Source organism: Corvus brachyrhynchos, unplaced genomic scaffold (assembly GCF_000691975.1).
Source record: "Corvus brachyrhynchos isolate BGI_N302 unplaced genomic scaffold, ASM69197v1 scaffold363, whole genome shotgun sequence".
Taxonomy (NCBI): domain Eukaryota; kingdom Metazoa; phylum Chordata; class Aves; order Passeriformes; family Corvidae; genus Corvus; species Corvus brachyrhynchos.
Window position 1 is genome coordinate 122,648 of NW_008237404.1, and position 16,432 is coordinate 139,079.

The window sequence follows — 16,432 nt, forward strand, 5'->3', positions numbered from 1 at the left end:
CTGGAGGAGTGTCAGGGAATGGTTTTGGCAGCGTTTCCTTCCTCCCCTGCAGCCAGGAGCCGGACCCTGGGAGCTGACTCTGGGCAGCTGGCACGGCAGGAGGGATGGCAGACGCGGGCAGACCGACTCTGCTCAAGCTGCCGTCTCCTGCCTTGCTAAGCCGGTCACTGCCTGAAGGATGCTCCTCCCGAGGGCCTGGCCGTGCCGCTGCCTTCTCCTAGTGCTGCCAGAGCCCTGCAACCCTGCGCCCGTTCCCGCACATCTCCAAGGGGTGTGGGCAGAGAAGAAATCTTCGGAGGCTGGGGGAGGAGTTCAAAGGCTTGTCGGGCAGGGGCTGCAGAGAGAGGTGTGATGGGGAATTAATAATGGATTTTGCAACGGGGAAAAAGAGTTTCTGAATCTGGGGGGGAAAAAAATGCTCATCTAGTTAAATCCTTCTTAGTTTGGGGCTCTTCTGCTGCTTGTAGCTAAATTCCCGCTCCTGCAGTTTGTGTACAGGTAGCAGTCCCGTGCAGTGTGTTTTGTGTTTAGGTTCAGTATTGAACATGGGGCCGGGAAGAGACTGAGTCTTTCAAGTTGGATCTTCCCACTTGTTCTTTTAATTACGGGAGCTCTTGCCGTTGTCTTCCAGCAGCAGCTGAGGAGGAGTCTGGAATGAGTCATGACACTCTCCAGTTGTTCCTTGAGATGTCCAGCCTGGAGTGGATGGGATGATTTGCCACGATCCTGCCTGGCTGTTTGTGCTTTGCAAGCCATGCAGAGGAATAGGCAGCCCCGGTGCACAGAGGAGCTGGGGGCAGCTCCCATCTCATGCTGGCCCCCCTGACAAGAGCACCTCATGAGTGGGAAAGGCTTTTCTGGGGTAGTTTGCAAGGGTGGCTGAGTGATGGGCTCCGACGTGATGGTAGCTCTGCCTGGTTGCTCTGCAGAGCTGTGGCTTTCAGGGGTGCAATGCAGGAGCAGGAGAGAGGAGGATGCAACTACTGAGTGGAGGAAATACAACTATTTACCTCTCCACTGCTAGTCAGTCTGCCTAAGTGCTATGTCTGTCCAAGAAGAGTCTGCTTGAATCAGTGGGTTAGGCTTAGAAATCAATTGTAATGCAAATCCAGAAGAATGCAGCTCTCTGGTGGTACCCCAGGCACTGCCAGCCCCTTCTTGGCTAACAGGAGCATGGATTTTACTTAATATCCATGCTGGGCCAAATTCTTCTCTCAGCTTAGGTCATTCTTGTCCAATTATTCCTCAGACGGCTTACTTTTTTCCCCCTGTAATCTCAACAGTCTTCCAAGAAGTGCTGAGCTTGTCTGGGATTTTTCTTTTGCCCCTCAGGTCCTGGGTTATCTGGTTTTAGAGCTGTGGAGTGCTGCAGTGATCCTGCTGCAGTGAGCCTGCTGCAGACAGACTGCCCTTTGCTGTGCTCATGGGCTGTAAACTTGCCTGAAAAACAAAAAAATGGAGAAATGAGGCTAGTCTGGCCATTATCTGTTGATTTCCATTATAAAGGAGCACCATAGACCATGCGGTCTTTCAGTGATGTAACCTAGTCCTGTACCCACAGGCAGAATTTGGCCCTCTGTGTCCTGGCACAGGAAGTGCAGAAAAGCTGTGGAAGTAGTTCCATCAGGGTAAGTGCATTACCTTCATGTTTTGAAACATAATTCTCTCATAATTCTCAGTTAAAATGCATGAACAGAGATTTTACACTAAAATCTATGATTTCCTCTGAATTCTCTTCTTTTGTGCCTTCTGCACTTGAGCTTTTGTTAGTCAGTTGATACACAGCATTTACAGCCTATCTTTTGTGCAGTGGCCTTTCAGCTGTCATGCTCTGATCACATTCAGCCTAGATGTATAGAGCATTTATTGTTTGCTTTGGGAGTTTTTTAATGAACATTTCATTTAATATTCAGCTTTACTTGCCATTTGTCAGCAAGACCAGCATCCTGTTGAATTTCTCTCTGTGCAACCTCAGTTCATCAACTGTGGCTCCATGTCTTGTTTCAATAATAGCTGCAAATAGGCCATAGGATCGTTTATGTCAGTCATGTATAAAAGTGAAGACAACAGAGGTCTAAATTCAGACCATAATGGAAATTATCTTCTTTTTTCTTTCCTTCTCTTCTCAGGCTCTGACCCACTTTTCCCCCTATATCTCATCTCTTGTAAATGTCTTGAGCTCCATCTAAGGGTGTCCTGTCAAGGGGAAACAAGAATTATGTTTGCTTTCTTCCCTTGTTTATGCTGCATGGAGCAGGCCTAAGAGGTTTCTTCCTCTTTATCCAATAATATCCCCTTGCTTTCTTTTTATAATAACTCCAGGGCTTGTCTAATAGATTCGCTGGCTAACTGGCATAATACAGATACATATGAAATCTGCTTTGCTGAGAGGAGTAACAGTTTTTCATTAAGACTATTAATGTCCTTTGGGGACTTTTATTCTGTTTCATTGAAATGCCTACAAATATGTAGGAGAAAATATACTCATGTTAAACGGTTGGATAATTCTGCCATCTTAGCTAAGAGATGGGCAAGCACTATATGAGACATCCTGCAAATTCTTCAGCAAAAATAGTGAATGCCAAAGTTGGCATTTTACATATATTTTTCCTTTAGAGCTATAAGAAGCAGTCCCAATCCTCTTATGCCTTGTTTTTATATAGAAATAAAAGCACAAGCAAGAGCACAAGCCAATTTTTTATGTTGTTTTCCTTGGTAGGTCACTACTAACAGAGCATTTTTTAAATTCCCAGCAAGTGCTACTGAATCCTGACCTGATTTGGAATCTTTCCAAAGCACACAAATAAAACCAGGTTGACAAAGCTGATTTCAGAGACTGGTTTGCCTTTGGTTATCTCAGCTGGGATTGCCACAGGGGCAGGAGAAGCACCAGCAAACTGATCAGCCACCAGCATTGCTTTCAAGAATACTTCATTACTCTGGAACAGCAGCATCAAATCCTATAAACTTCCTGAGATTGCTGATGTGTTGGCCATGGCATTAGCAATTGCTTTACATGAGCAGTGACCTCCAGGAACACCTTTTCTCCTTCTGTTTCCCTCTTAGCATTTCCTTGAGTTTCCTCTTTCCAACACCTATGTGCGCCTTTAGTGCCCACAGCACTGACTTTCCCTAGTGTTTGTTTCCTCTTCTGCACGTTTCTGCCTGTTATTTCAAGGGGACTCGATGCTCTTTTGAAAGCCCTTGGAACTGGCTTCCTTTTTGCCACAGACACTGCAAATTTGCCATATTTCCCCCATAGTAGGGCCCCAGACTCACTTGTCAGTCATTCTTGCAGGATCGATTACTCCAGGAGAGAAGGTGTGAATGGGCAAATAAACTGACACTGAGAACAGTCATAGGCATCCTGGCTGTAAACTCCCTTGACATTTCTATAACTTTTTTCAGAGTTTGTCATTTAAACATGAAGCAAGCTGTATTCAGATAGGAAGTGAGGAATGATGGGGAAGGAGGAAAAAGGATGGATGATCAAGGCACAGATCATTACAGTGATTAATTTAACACCATGGGCTTGTGTGGATGTCTTCCAGGATTTTGTTGCACCACAGAAAGTGATCTCAAGTAGTTTTGGGATGCATATGAAGTTTTATTGCACTTGCTAACCTTCATCTCTAAACCCAGAGTTTTTGTATTTTTTAAAATCATGGATCTCACTAAAATATCAATATTCTATGACCTGCTCTCTTTGTATTTCTGTATACTCTTCCTGTATTTCACTCCTGGGTTCATCCTCAAAAGTGAATGCTGTCAGTGTTGCTGTTGCCTCCCCTCTGCAAATCATCCATTACACAAAGGCTCTACAAGAGAGAGAATTCGAGAAAAGAGATTTCCTCCCTGGAGGACCAGAATTTTATCCTCATCACAGAGCTTTTACTACTCTGTAATACACAGCAATCATCTAATATCTCTCTTCTTTACCCATAAAATGAAAGCATTAACATCCCCATCTGTCAAAGATTACATGTAAACATTCATCCCTCTCAGAGTGTCATGGAGATCCACATTCCCTTTTGTATAAGCACTGCTGCCTCTTCTTTCCTAACTCCTGATCCAGGGCAGCAGCCTTGAAGAACATTTCAAAAGATATTCACACTTCAGTGATTCATCCTCACATGACAGTAAATACATACGTGAGAATATACTTGCAGAGGGGTTTCCACAAGTCATCATGTACTCAGCATCTGAATAATATTTTAGAGCCATGAAAGGGAAGCTGATTTTAAAGAACCACAATAATTTCAAACTCAGGGGCTGTATCCCAGCAAACAGGTCACATGCCTGCAGTCCTATGCTGTTTTCCCCAGACATTTTGGAATGTCTCAGCTCAAAATCTTGCTTGGTGTGTTTTCCATGATGGTTGTCAGTGGTCTATTAATTCTAGCAGCTCCAGGGAAAATTCTGTGTCTTCCTGCAGCTACACAGCATGTGATTTGTTTTCATCTACATAATCCATCTGTCCCCCAATCTGAGAGCCCTAGGTGCCAGGGAGCATGGGCTCAGGGAGCTGCTCTGTAAGGCACAGACAATAACCTTGCATAATTTCTGGCTTTTTTTCTTAGCATCTGATTTAATTAATGTGATTCTGTGTATGAGTCATGTAATGGGTGTCTCTTTAATGTACATCTTCTCGGCCATGGCGCCTGTTTCTGAGACGCGATGGATATCAGTAAATGGAATTACAGGTGCTTGGTTCATCCCAGAATCTCATCTGAAGTAGTGTGATAATTCCTTGCTGTGGCCAGAAACCACATGAAGTGCCTCTTTGCCTCTGAACATGGGTGCCAATCCTCCAAGTTTCTCCATCCTGAGGACTTCAGCAACAGCTAAACAAGAGGCAACCATCAGCTCAGACAGGGAGACCTCCAAGGGAAACTGTCCTGCTTGTTGGGATGCTGTGGGGAGGGGTCCAAGCACACCAGCACTAACAGAGCCTTCCTGGATCCAGCCCTCTGTTACCTGTCACAGGAGCACTGGCAGCTTCCAGCAGATCTGCTCTGGTTCATAGGTCTGACTCTTCACTCAGATTTCCCCATCAGACCTCAAATACTGGAAAAAACTATCTTTGTGGTGTGGCCTTTTTAGTGTACACTTTGTCATATTTTTCTCCCAAATAATCTTGATTCACTTAAATGTACAAAGATCTGTGGTATCTGATCCAAATGGACTAGAGGACCTGACATGCCCCATCACCACCACAGCAACATATGGCTCTGGGTTAATTGTGGCAGGCATTTAATCAGATACCTACAGTGTATGTGTCCATGGATCTGTTTGCACAGTGGAAACTCTCCCCATGCTCCTCAGAGCCTGATGCTGCTGGATTTTTTTTTTAATCTAAACATTTTCTATTTTTGGGTGTTTACATTCATGTGGGAACAGCTATAGGGGCACATAAGGCTGAGGACTAGTAGCAAAACCTGGAAGTGTCCAGCATGTTGGATATTAGGAAAATATGCACAGAGTTGTCCAGCAAAATTATGCCTGTTGGACAATGTTAAGGCTTTCCCTGCTAATGTGTAACCCACAGGGGTACTCTGTAAAAAGCAATCCAGACAAAAAGAAAGAGGATGTGTTCACTTTTAAGTTGACTGAAACCATTTTTGCTTCCCTTTACAGTTTTTTTGCAGTTGCTGCTGCTTTAAAACTCTTTCTTTCAACAAGGACAAACCATGTTTCTTTCCCAAAAATTGTTTGTCTCCACCACAGTGTGTTTCCACCATACCTAGAATTTCACTCTCATGTTTTGAGAGGATGGGAAGGACCCCAAGGCCAAGCTCTGCAGCAAATTAAATACTAACATCTCGCCTCTTTTCTCCCAGACTTTCCTCAAGTGTGCACAATGCTCCCTCACTGAAAGAGTTTTGAAGTCTTTGCTCTGGAGACACTCTGGAATGGTTCTGGATGTCAAAATGACTGTTTTGTGTTGAAAATTTCATTGCAGCTCACTCTCCTGCCAGGGAAGGCATTGCTGGTTGGTTCCCAGGTTTGCATGTCACTGAGGTCTGTGCTAACCTTGTCTCTTCACTACTTCAGTACTGGAGGGAAATGGATGCAAGAGGAGACCAAAAGAACTAGCACAGGAGATAAATACCAGGCAATAATAGTTTGCAAGTGAAAAAGGCCTCTGAGGGATCACACCAAAATGGGAGTAGATCTGCATGAAGTAAGTAGCAAATAGGAAACACACCTTGCTATTAAGAATAATGAAAAGCAGGTGAAATTTCATCTGTGTGTATGGGTTCTTCTCCTGATGCCTATCTCTCCTGGGAAAAATCAGCCCTTGAAGACATGTACCCTGGAGAATCCCCAGCTCACAGTTTCCTAGCTACAACACCCAGCAAGGGATTTGGTTTGTAATCAAGCCTGTAGCTTGCAAGGCTTTATTATCCATAAATCTTTGAATTTTTCTTGGTGAGAGGAAAATGCATCTCAGGCCCCTCCAGAATCTCCCTCATGATGCTTCAGTCATGCACATGAAGTCACATGGGTCCATGTCCTGAGGAGGTCACTAGGACATCAAGATGTCAATCTGCTAATGGACTGATTATCTCATGTTCTCATGCTCATAAGCAACACAGCATCTTATGCACAGCAGCAGGGCCACCTCCCTTCCTCACTTCCCGTGTCCACCAGCTTGCAACACACCAGCATATCAGCTAACTGGGCTGATTTTGGGGTAATTGTTCTGTCTGGTTGGGGAGAGGGTGCACTCCTGACAGCAGGAGAATTTGAGGAGCAAAGAGCCAATTTTGTGGGTCACAAAATCACTGCAAGAGAGAAGACTGGCCTATTTCCAGAGGTGAAGAGGAAAAGTTATTTTGAAAGGACAGGCTGGAGTCAGAAGAAGTGTTTGCAGCTCAGTGTCCTCTTCAATGTATTGTGTAGGTTTAGGGTATATCTGCACAGCTCCATGACAGACGGTTCACATCACACATATGGGACTCTAATTCCAGACGCATCTCCAGAGTAAGCCAACAGGTTCCCTCCAAGGTGAAATGCACCCCAAGGGTTGGCTGGACTCATCCATTTCCCTTGGAAGACCTGCCCCTGGGCAGTATCACCTCGTGGTGGCAAACCTAGCAGAGCCCTGTAGCATGCATCAGGATCTTGTTTTCCCCTCGTGGAGGGCAGAACACCCCCAAGTCTCCCCTTCCCACTTCTCCCATGGTTCCAGGTCACAAGTCACCTCTGCTCTGCTCTAGCCTTTCCTTGGAGGAATGCCAAGGGAGTCCTGCAGGGCACAGCATTGGCAGGAGGAGATGAGTGGGACCTGGCTGCATCCCCTACCCATTCCCACTGCAGTACATTTCAGCACTAGAAGGGAAAGGAGTGGAACCCCCAGGCCCTGGGCAGGGAAGGGGATAGAAGAGAACACAGGACTGCTGTAGCAGTAGCTCTCAACTAATAATACTTCTGGGTTTAGACATTTTATATGCTTTGGATTGCGACATTTATCACAGTGTTGTTACAAACCCCATCACCAAGGCCAAAAGCATTGCAGCAGCTTGAGATCACTGTGTGTGTTACTCTTGCTTTTTTTCATTTTTAGGATGGTTGTGCTATTGTCTTTAGGTCAACCTGCCCAAATTCAAGTTTCACTGCTGCACCACATGCCTGCTGGACTTCAGCCAATGCCACAAGACATGACCAGTGCCTGTCTTTGTGCTTTGATTTTAGGAACTCTCTTTACCAGAGGGAAAACAGATGCTTTCCATCCAGACTAATCAGGGAAGAAGTTTCACCCAGGGGATGCATCTGTTTAAAGATAGTTTAAATGTAATCAAATTGGTCAAGTTTGAGGACCAGCAGAGCTCTGCCATGAGGGACAAAGCAAAGGGACTGAATAAAAATAATAAAATCTGTGCTCACACGAGATTCTGGGGACTGTGTTGTGCACTTTGCCATGAACTGAAATACCCGGAGGATAAAACAGCAGCTGAGATTAAAACAAAGCTGGCATCAGTCCAAGGTGCCAGTAAATCACGTGGGATTATTACTTCACTAGGGATTTTACTGGTGTGCAAAGAAAAGAAAGTAGAAACCGATTTCTGCTAAACGATGAAGTTAAGAGGAATCTCCAGCAAAACTAAGCCTTCATCCTGCAAAATCTCTACACAGTTCTTAACTGTGAAATTAACAATGTATGAAGCTCTAAATCCACTGTTTCCAAACAGGATTGGGGGCTGACAAGGGCTGCACCATTCCATAAGGGATTATTTTTCTCCATGAGGTTTGTAAAACGACATACAAAGGACAGGAAATAATCAAATGTGAATAGACTTCTTATCTACAAAATTTCCTTTTGTGTTTATACAGACGTTGAATGTGAACACAAAGGAGAGCGAGCATTTGGCCTGTTAGAGGAGAAAGGTGGAAGAGGCGAGGAGGAAGGAACACATGGTAAGAAAATAGGATATAAAAGAGAGCCTTAAAAACACAGTGGAGCAGAAGTGTCAGAACAGTCCTTAAAATAACCTGGCTGATGGGTGTGATGAATGATGCAGAACCAGTGCTTGCTGTAGTCAGGTGTCCAGGTGAAGCATCCTCCTCTAACCACATTCCCTGGGAGGCTTCAGTCTCGACCACTTGCCAGAAACCAGCCACAGCTTGTAGCTGGTACCATAAGACAACAGATGTTTAACAACATCCTCTGAGAAATAAATTTGTGCAAAACACTGGTAAACATGTACTGATACCCAACAGCATCAAAGCAGTGGGAAGACTGGGTTTTGTCATGGAGAACAGGACTGAAGAGCAATTAGAAGTGGAGAAGTACTGTCTCTCTCTGACAGGAGTCTGCTGGATGTCTGATGTACTGCCCTGTCTCATTTCCGAGGCTGGTACAGCTTTATTGACAATATATCTGAAGTAATTACTTTTAAAATGAAAACTAAACCATCTTCCCTTATATTCAAGGGAAACATTACATTTTAGATGTTATTTTGTAAATCAGTTGCTCTATATAGATTTTTGGTCACAGCTATGGTGGAATGTGCCTTGGGCTTTGCTTTGCTAAGAAGCATAGATTAATCCCCCGCCACTCTTTCTTCCAAGGCTCCAGCACAAATGGTTCAAAGGAAAGTATTAGTGCAGACTGCATTGAACTGTGCGTTTACTGAGCTTGCTGCAAGGCAGGCATATACAAAGTGGCTGCAAGTCAAGCATTGCTCGAGGAGGGGAATGAATATTCTGGGGTGAGAGTAATCTGGCCACAGCCTCTGGCCCAGATTTTTGCTGAATTCATCGCCTGACATCTTCTTAGAGCCTAAGAATTAGGAGCCCAAATATCTGAGTAGGATATGGGAAATGGATACTGTGAAAGCCTCCATCTGCGTCACTGCATTATCTCATTGTGACAGACACTTCAAGGTAATGCCACTGATATGAAATTCACACCAACTATTCCTATCTCAAGGTTTCATATCATCTCTTACGATGGTATCTGAGCCCTCTACACAGTCAATACTACTTGGAAACTCTAGTACATAGGTGTAGTTAGACCAGGGATTTTTCCTCTTCTTGTGGTATGAGGGCTTCAGTTTTTCAGCTTTTTTTTCTTCTCCTTTAAATCCTTCCCTGTTTGATGAGCTGGTTTTACTGTGTAGTTAAAAAAGCTTTTGAGGGTGGATGATCAGCAACTAGAATTCACAGTTTCTTTTAGAAATGTGACCAAGAAGGTAACTTTAGATGAAAATTATTAACAAAAAGAGTTGTAAAAGAGGACATAAGAGTCTCTCTTTCCTTATAGCTTCATGCTCCTATTGGAGTACATCTAACCAACACGATTCAGAATGAAATTCAAATCCTGCTTTTCCTGTCTTGGAGTCTCTGGAGCATACGAGTGTACTTGGTGCAGCCATGGTCCCTTTGTAAGCCAAACCCACGTATTCGTAATCCTATTCTTCTTTTATCACCGATGTAATGACATTTACTGGAAAGCACTGAGCTGGTTTCTTCTAAACCCCTGCAATTTAGCATGCAAGTCGGAAGATGGCAGCAGTAAAGCACGGTTAGGGCCTTTTTTGTCCACAGGCCTTTGTTCCAAACCATGTTCTTGTTCCAAAAAATGGCAGATTTTTTTAAAGGTGTAATTTTTAACAGTGCCATCAAGTATGACAGGCGTCCTTCCAATAGACGAGAATCCATGACTGCCTTTCATCCTGATGGAAACCAGCATCAGGAGCAGAATATACCTTATTATATGTAAGAGCTTTTAAAAAAATCGTGTTGTCCTAATATCATCAGAAAACTAGTGTTTCATCCTATCCATACCCCCCCATATTTCTGTAAAATTCATATACATATAATTATGCGATAGAGTGAACATTACTGAAATTCAAGGATCTTCCTTTTTTTAAATTAAAAAAAACCCTATTTGTATTGCAAGCATTTCTCCCATTTCTTTAAAGCTCAGGAAAAGCAGAAAGGGTCTGCAGTGGGAATATTCTCTAAGTCTTCGGCTGTGAGTCTGTCAGCTTCACCCACAGCTTAGCAGGGTGCCAGGTATCAAAGGATACAGTGATGCCAAGAGACAGTGTGTTTGATTGAGGCCGTTGTCACAGAAAGAAAAGCGAAGAAATGAGGCACTGTCAGTGAGTCTGTGTCCCCTTCTGCAATGATAACAACTTAATATGGTTACTAGACCGTATTCTCAAGGTTTACTCTCTGACATGACTGTCAATATGCTTGCTGAGCCTTGGCATGACAAGGCCTGCCCTTCTTCAAGTTCTGACCTAACCAGTTGCCTTCTCTTTGCTGTATCCTTGCAAATGTCATTGCATTTCACTCTCACTTCAGAGAGATTTGAAGCAATTCTATCTACTCATTTCTGTCACTTTAAGGGGATGGTTCTGGAAGCACTCCTGTGTGAAGCAAACCAGATGCTGGTTTTGACAGTGTGTGATACTGTCTGTGGTATAAAGCCAGTGCAATATGTCTGTAGATGACAGTGTTTTCCCATCAGCCATGTACCTCACACTCTTCACTTCAGTGAGGATGACTTCCCCTGGGACAACCTTCTGTAACTACTACTGAAGAACCAGGTGCCTTTTTCTAGGCAGAACTCCTCAAATGCTCTGGTTGTGCAGTGCGTCATTGCAGCGTGCCCTTCCCTAAGAAGGATGAATTCTGCACAATTTCTTCTCCCTGGGCTAAGCTATATGCTTTAGTCTGAGAGACAGGATTCACATGTCTTCAGTTAACAGGGTCAGGAGTCCGAGTCATTTCTGGTTTTCACTGGATATAAAATACATATGTAATCGCACAACATGCCAGTGTTGCCTTTATTTTGTAACATTGATACATTCGAACTATATTCATGGCGGTGACATGAAAACAGTTTGGTATGGTCACATAGTATTTTCTATAAGAAGTTATTTATCTTGTGCAGCACATTTATGCTGCTCAGCTGCTACCAGGGAGAGTTTCTTAACTTCCTCAATGAGCCTGAGCAGGCTGACATCAGTCAAAGATCAAATCCCATGTGATTAACTGTGCAATAACCACAGCTAATATGGTCTTACTCTGTATACCTCTAGTAATCCATGTAAGACCTAAGTAATCAAGTCAAAATAATAATTTGTGAGGGGTGTGTCAGTTGGTAGACAGGGAGAAGAATAGCTGTGATTCTTCTGCCTGTCCCAGTCTCAGGGCTCCTAATGATGAGAGTTGCATCTTCCCACAGCACACGCACGGGTGCTTCAGAGGGCAGCTACAAGTCCCTGCTGTGCACTTACTCCTCCTGGGTAACACAAACATGTAACCCGATCCATCACTGAATTACTCCAGAGTTCAGACAATAGGATTCAACTAATTTTACAAAGCTCTGCTTATTACTTGCTCTAATGAAGATGCAATGGATCCTGATGACATAAGATATAAAACTACCAATGGGGTTTGACTAATGTATTGGCCATGCAAGAGAAGAAAAAAAGGCTGTTCAAAAGCTGGTACCATCCTATGTCCTGAGAACCAACTGGATTTCCAACTGATTTTTACAGGTACCCTGACCAAGTATTTAAGAAAAAAATGGTTTGTAATGAAAAAGACAAGTTAGGTTAGAAATGTGGAGACTGTTTTTTACAGAGCTTATTTTACAAACCTAAGTGTTGTATTCTGTTACTATAAATTTTCATAGAACAATAAACATCCAAAGGTAATGAATGGACATATTCCCTTGGAGCTGGGGAGAATGGAGTTTATGAAAACTGAGTAGGCAATTTATGAAATCAGAGTAGACAGCACCACAAATACCATTCAGTCACACATCTTCCTTAGATACACTGGCTCTGCATATGCCTACAGGTAAGATTGAGTGATCTTGCCTGCTTTGCTGTATTTAAAAACAAGATTCAAATCACATTCTCTCAGTAGAGAGAGCTTCTATGTAAAGATTGTTGTCAGTAATAACAATTGAACTGATGCTTTTCTTGTATCTCTCAGTCAGTGGGGCTAGACAATAAAATAACCTGTCTCCCTTTTAATTTAATTTTGCAATGGGAGTCATTGGTACTACTTGGCAAAATCCCTGCACAGAAGGAATATATTTTTGGAAAAAATGAAATAAAATCCCTGCACACTGATGCTATCTTGATAGTGCCTAAAAATCCATCATTGTGCCAACTTTAATTTCCTGATCAAATCAGAATATGTGAACATTATCTATAAAAATATCTGTTAAAACTTTGATAGAAACATATTGAGTATTGCCTGGGAAAACCCTGAGCCACTCATGAGTCTAAGGAAATATATTAATCGACTTTTCCTATGTGTCTAGTCAGAAAGCAGTTTTCTTCACTACAGGTGGTTGTACTTCCACTGAGGTTCAAAATAGAAAATGTTTTGGCTACTTTGTCTGAGGTAGGGCAGATGTTCCCATATATCGAATGGATCCCAGTGCCCTCCAGAGACAGTACTTTATTCAGTACAAGCTGGGGCGTATTACAACAGCTTAAACCACTCTTATTTCTAATTGTCCCTGTGGAACAATCAGAAGTTCAAATTTGTGGACAAATTGGCTTCTCAATACATGCACTCTCAGCCTGTAAGGCCTTGATCCCTCCATCTCCCTGCATCTGCCAGTGCTGCACTTGAGCCAGCCTGTTCCCAGTCTGACTGTGGGGGACAGGATGCAATCAGGAGGCTGCTCTGTTGACATCCCCAATTCCTTCTGTCCCACAGAACATGTCACTGCCCATTCCAGAGGTGATGCTATGCATGGCACCTGCAAACCTCTGTGCAACTGTGGGTCCAGTGAGGTGAGGGCTGTCTTTGTGGGATCAGCTCTCAGCCACAAAAATGCTGAACTAGGAAAACCCTCAAATAACTGCTTAGGAAGTCTGGAAATAAAAGCTGAGCTTTTGGTATTCATTTCAGGTTGAGCTACTGACTCTGGAAAAGAAAGGAATTTGAGATCTGTGACAATTAGCAGACAATTATTGTAGACTGTCAGCAGTGTCCCTGTCTCTCTACTCCTGCACAATTTGAGAAAAAGGTCTTTCATACTGAGAGATACTGTTGCAGAAATGTTATTTATTGGCATTGCACACGTGAGAAGAACTTCACCACCCACAGTTAAAGCTGGAGAGCAGTCGATGACATACAGTCAAGGCCTTAAGAAAGCTCCTGTGGCAGGCACTTGATTACAGAGCACAGTGCAGTGATTACAAACCAAGGTACTCCCAGATCAAAAACCTTAGCTGGTACATTTTAAGCTCTATGAATAATTTAAAATATTCTTCTGAGCCAATTTCTACATTCAGTATTTGGAAATAAACCAAATTTCCCCACATATGGCTAGAGCTTCAAAGTGATAATAATTTGCACATGTAATCCTTACCTAGTTGCTCAGTAGGACATTAGCCACATGCTTACATTAATGGTTAGGCTTCTTCATAACACAGGGGAGAATACTGTAATTGGTGGCAATGCAGACCCCACTTGCAAGGCCTGGAATATTGCATTTTCCACATTTGCCTCAATTCATTAGTTGGAGCTATGAAAATAGGATGTGACATCCACCTGGGTTTGTGTGTGCAAAACAGCAGCTGTGTGAGACGTGATAGGCAATAATTGGCTGCCTGCAGAGCAAGAAAACACCCACATAAATGACGTCTCTCTCTTCTAAAACATTAGGCAAGGAAGCCTTTCAGCAAGGGGCCGGCAGCCTCTCAGGAAACAACTGTCAAATCTGCTTACATCATTGTGTCTCATTAAACTGGGAAATGCAACGCTTCTAATCATTAGTTCAGACAGCACATCATCCCACCATCCATCAGGAAAGTTTTATTGTAATGGATTATTTGTGTCAGTGTTCACCATGGCAGAGTTCTTAGAGACTCCTGTAATGCAACCATTTTTCCTTTTACAGGAAGCAAATGAACTATTTCAAACTAGGAATTCTTAGGAAGAAAATAGAAAACAACACAAAAAGCATCATTACATTGCCAAAAGAATTCACAATGGACCCACACCTTCAACACTGTCGTCTCTTCAAACCACTCTGTCACAACAAGGGTATGGAAGAGTCAAAGAAAAGAAGCAGAAGAGATCAAAGGAATGGCACCTCTATTAGGAATGAATACACCATCCACGTGTCTTCAAAGCAGAAGTGAAACAGCTTTGGGGTGGGGGTGGTCTACAAAGTCTGAGTGACAATAAGAAATTAAGCAGGGAGTGTTATTCACCATTCCACATAATTCAGAAATCATACCTATAAAATGAACTTGTTTTGTTCAACACTGTTCAATTCCCAGCAGTCAAAAGGATGCACTTTCCACAGAGTACACAGCCAAACAGTGGAACTCATGCTACAGAGTACTTTGGATGCTGAATGATGAGTTCTCTCCATGAGTCTGTAGCAGATAAAAACTTTGACAGCTGAAATAGCTGTTACTTCAACTTCTTGACGAAGAGCTTCTCTGGGCTGCTGAGACGTGGGAGGTGCAATGTGTGTCCTATTCTTACACTCTTCCTTAAACACTGACTTCTATGAGCTAGTTGAATCTTTAATGAGAGCCAATAGACTTACTAGCATGTTTCAATGGTGTAAATAAATTTTTACTGTTGCTATCCTTATTGTAATGGAAATGACAAAACAACACCTTACATCATTAGAATTATTTATTTTTAAAAACATGCTGCTTTCACTAATATAAAAAAAACCTCAAAGGCCTCTTTGCCTGGAACTGAAAAATAATATGGAGCCAGGAACAACTGGTATTACAGCCAAGACCTTGAATCAGTAGTACAGTTATTTTTCTCCATCTTTTCAGATTATTCCTTAATTATTTTTTTTTATTTTAAATTTGTAAGCTGCAATGTTTTCCTTTTTTTGACCTGTAGCCCCCACCTGATACCAATTTTCCTATTAAAAAGGAAAATCAACACAGATTCTAGGAGCATCTAAAATATGTAGTTAAGAAAACATCTCATCATATTTCCAACACCTTTCAGCTGTGATGCCAGGACAAGGCATGACAATGGCTGTGCCTCCTTCAGCTGTCATCCAGAGCCTTCAACCACTGGATCTCATTATGTGCATGTTTTAGGGCAGGGACCTTATACAGCCTACAAGCAATACCGTGGTGTAGTCCCAAGAAAAATAACAGCTGAAAGTTATCTTGAGCTCTCAAAAGCTCTGCTCCTTCTCAGCCACATGTGGTAAATCATAAAATGGAAAATAGAAGCAACATAGTCAGCAGTGTGACCTTTACAGCTGCAAACCCATTGGAAGTCAGAAGAAATTGTCTCTTGATACAGGAAATACTGAGCAGACAGAGATCACAGCAGCAGCTGGCTCGCTGGCCAAATCCAGGTTCTGGCACCTGAATGCCACACATGCCTGCTAGGTAACTGATAAGCAGAAGCATTAATTTGCCCTCTGTTTTGGCACTCTTCAAGTTTACAAGAGCAAACCACTGGCTTTTGACAATAGCCAAAATCAGGGGCTTTTTAAAGTCTCAGTATTAAGAAAGGTGGGTGCTTTCCTATTGTTGTGTCCCCACTACTTATTTGCATCAACTAGCATGAAACCTTGTAGTTTAAGCAATCAGCAGTGGTGCGATAATACAGTTAGTGAAAAACAGAAAAACACGCTCGTGAAGGATAGAGAATGAGTATAAATGGGATGAGATTTTTATTTTTCTTCATGAATTTGATTCAAGAGCTTTGAGTTAGCTAAGAGTGTGGGTTCTACAAATAGTGTCTACTTGATATGTCTGGTCTATTACTAATAACCAACACAAAAAGGAAGGTAAGGCTAGAGAACAATTCAAGGAATGAAGGTTCCAGTATTTGTCCCAGTAGAGGCCAGCCATAACATTGGCTGCTGCCTGGGCTGTCCAGTGGTTGGCACCAGCCAGCATCCCACTGCCTGCACTGGAAAAGGTCAGAATGAGCTGCCTGGGACTGT

General features: G+C 42.8%; 1 long non-coding RNA gene across 1 annotated transcript; it reads left to right on the plus strand.

Moving 5' to 3' along the window:
• Positions 1–1,220: 1,220 nt before the first annotated feature.
• On the plus strand, positions 1,221–15,411 carry LOC108445856. Its single transcript, XR_001860883.1, has 3 exons — positions 1,221–1,628; positions 8,338–8,421; positions 14,390–15,411. It is a non-coding gene; the product is annotated as an uncharacterized LOC108445856 (long non-coding RNA).
• The last annotated feature ends 1,021 nt before the right edge of the window (positions 15,412–16,432 follow it).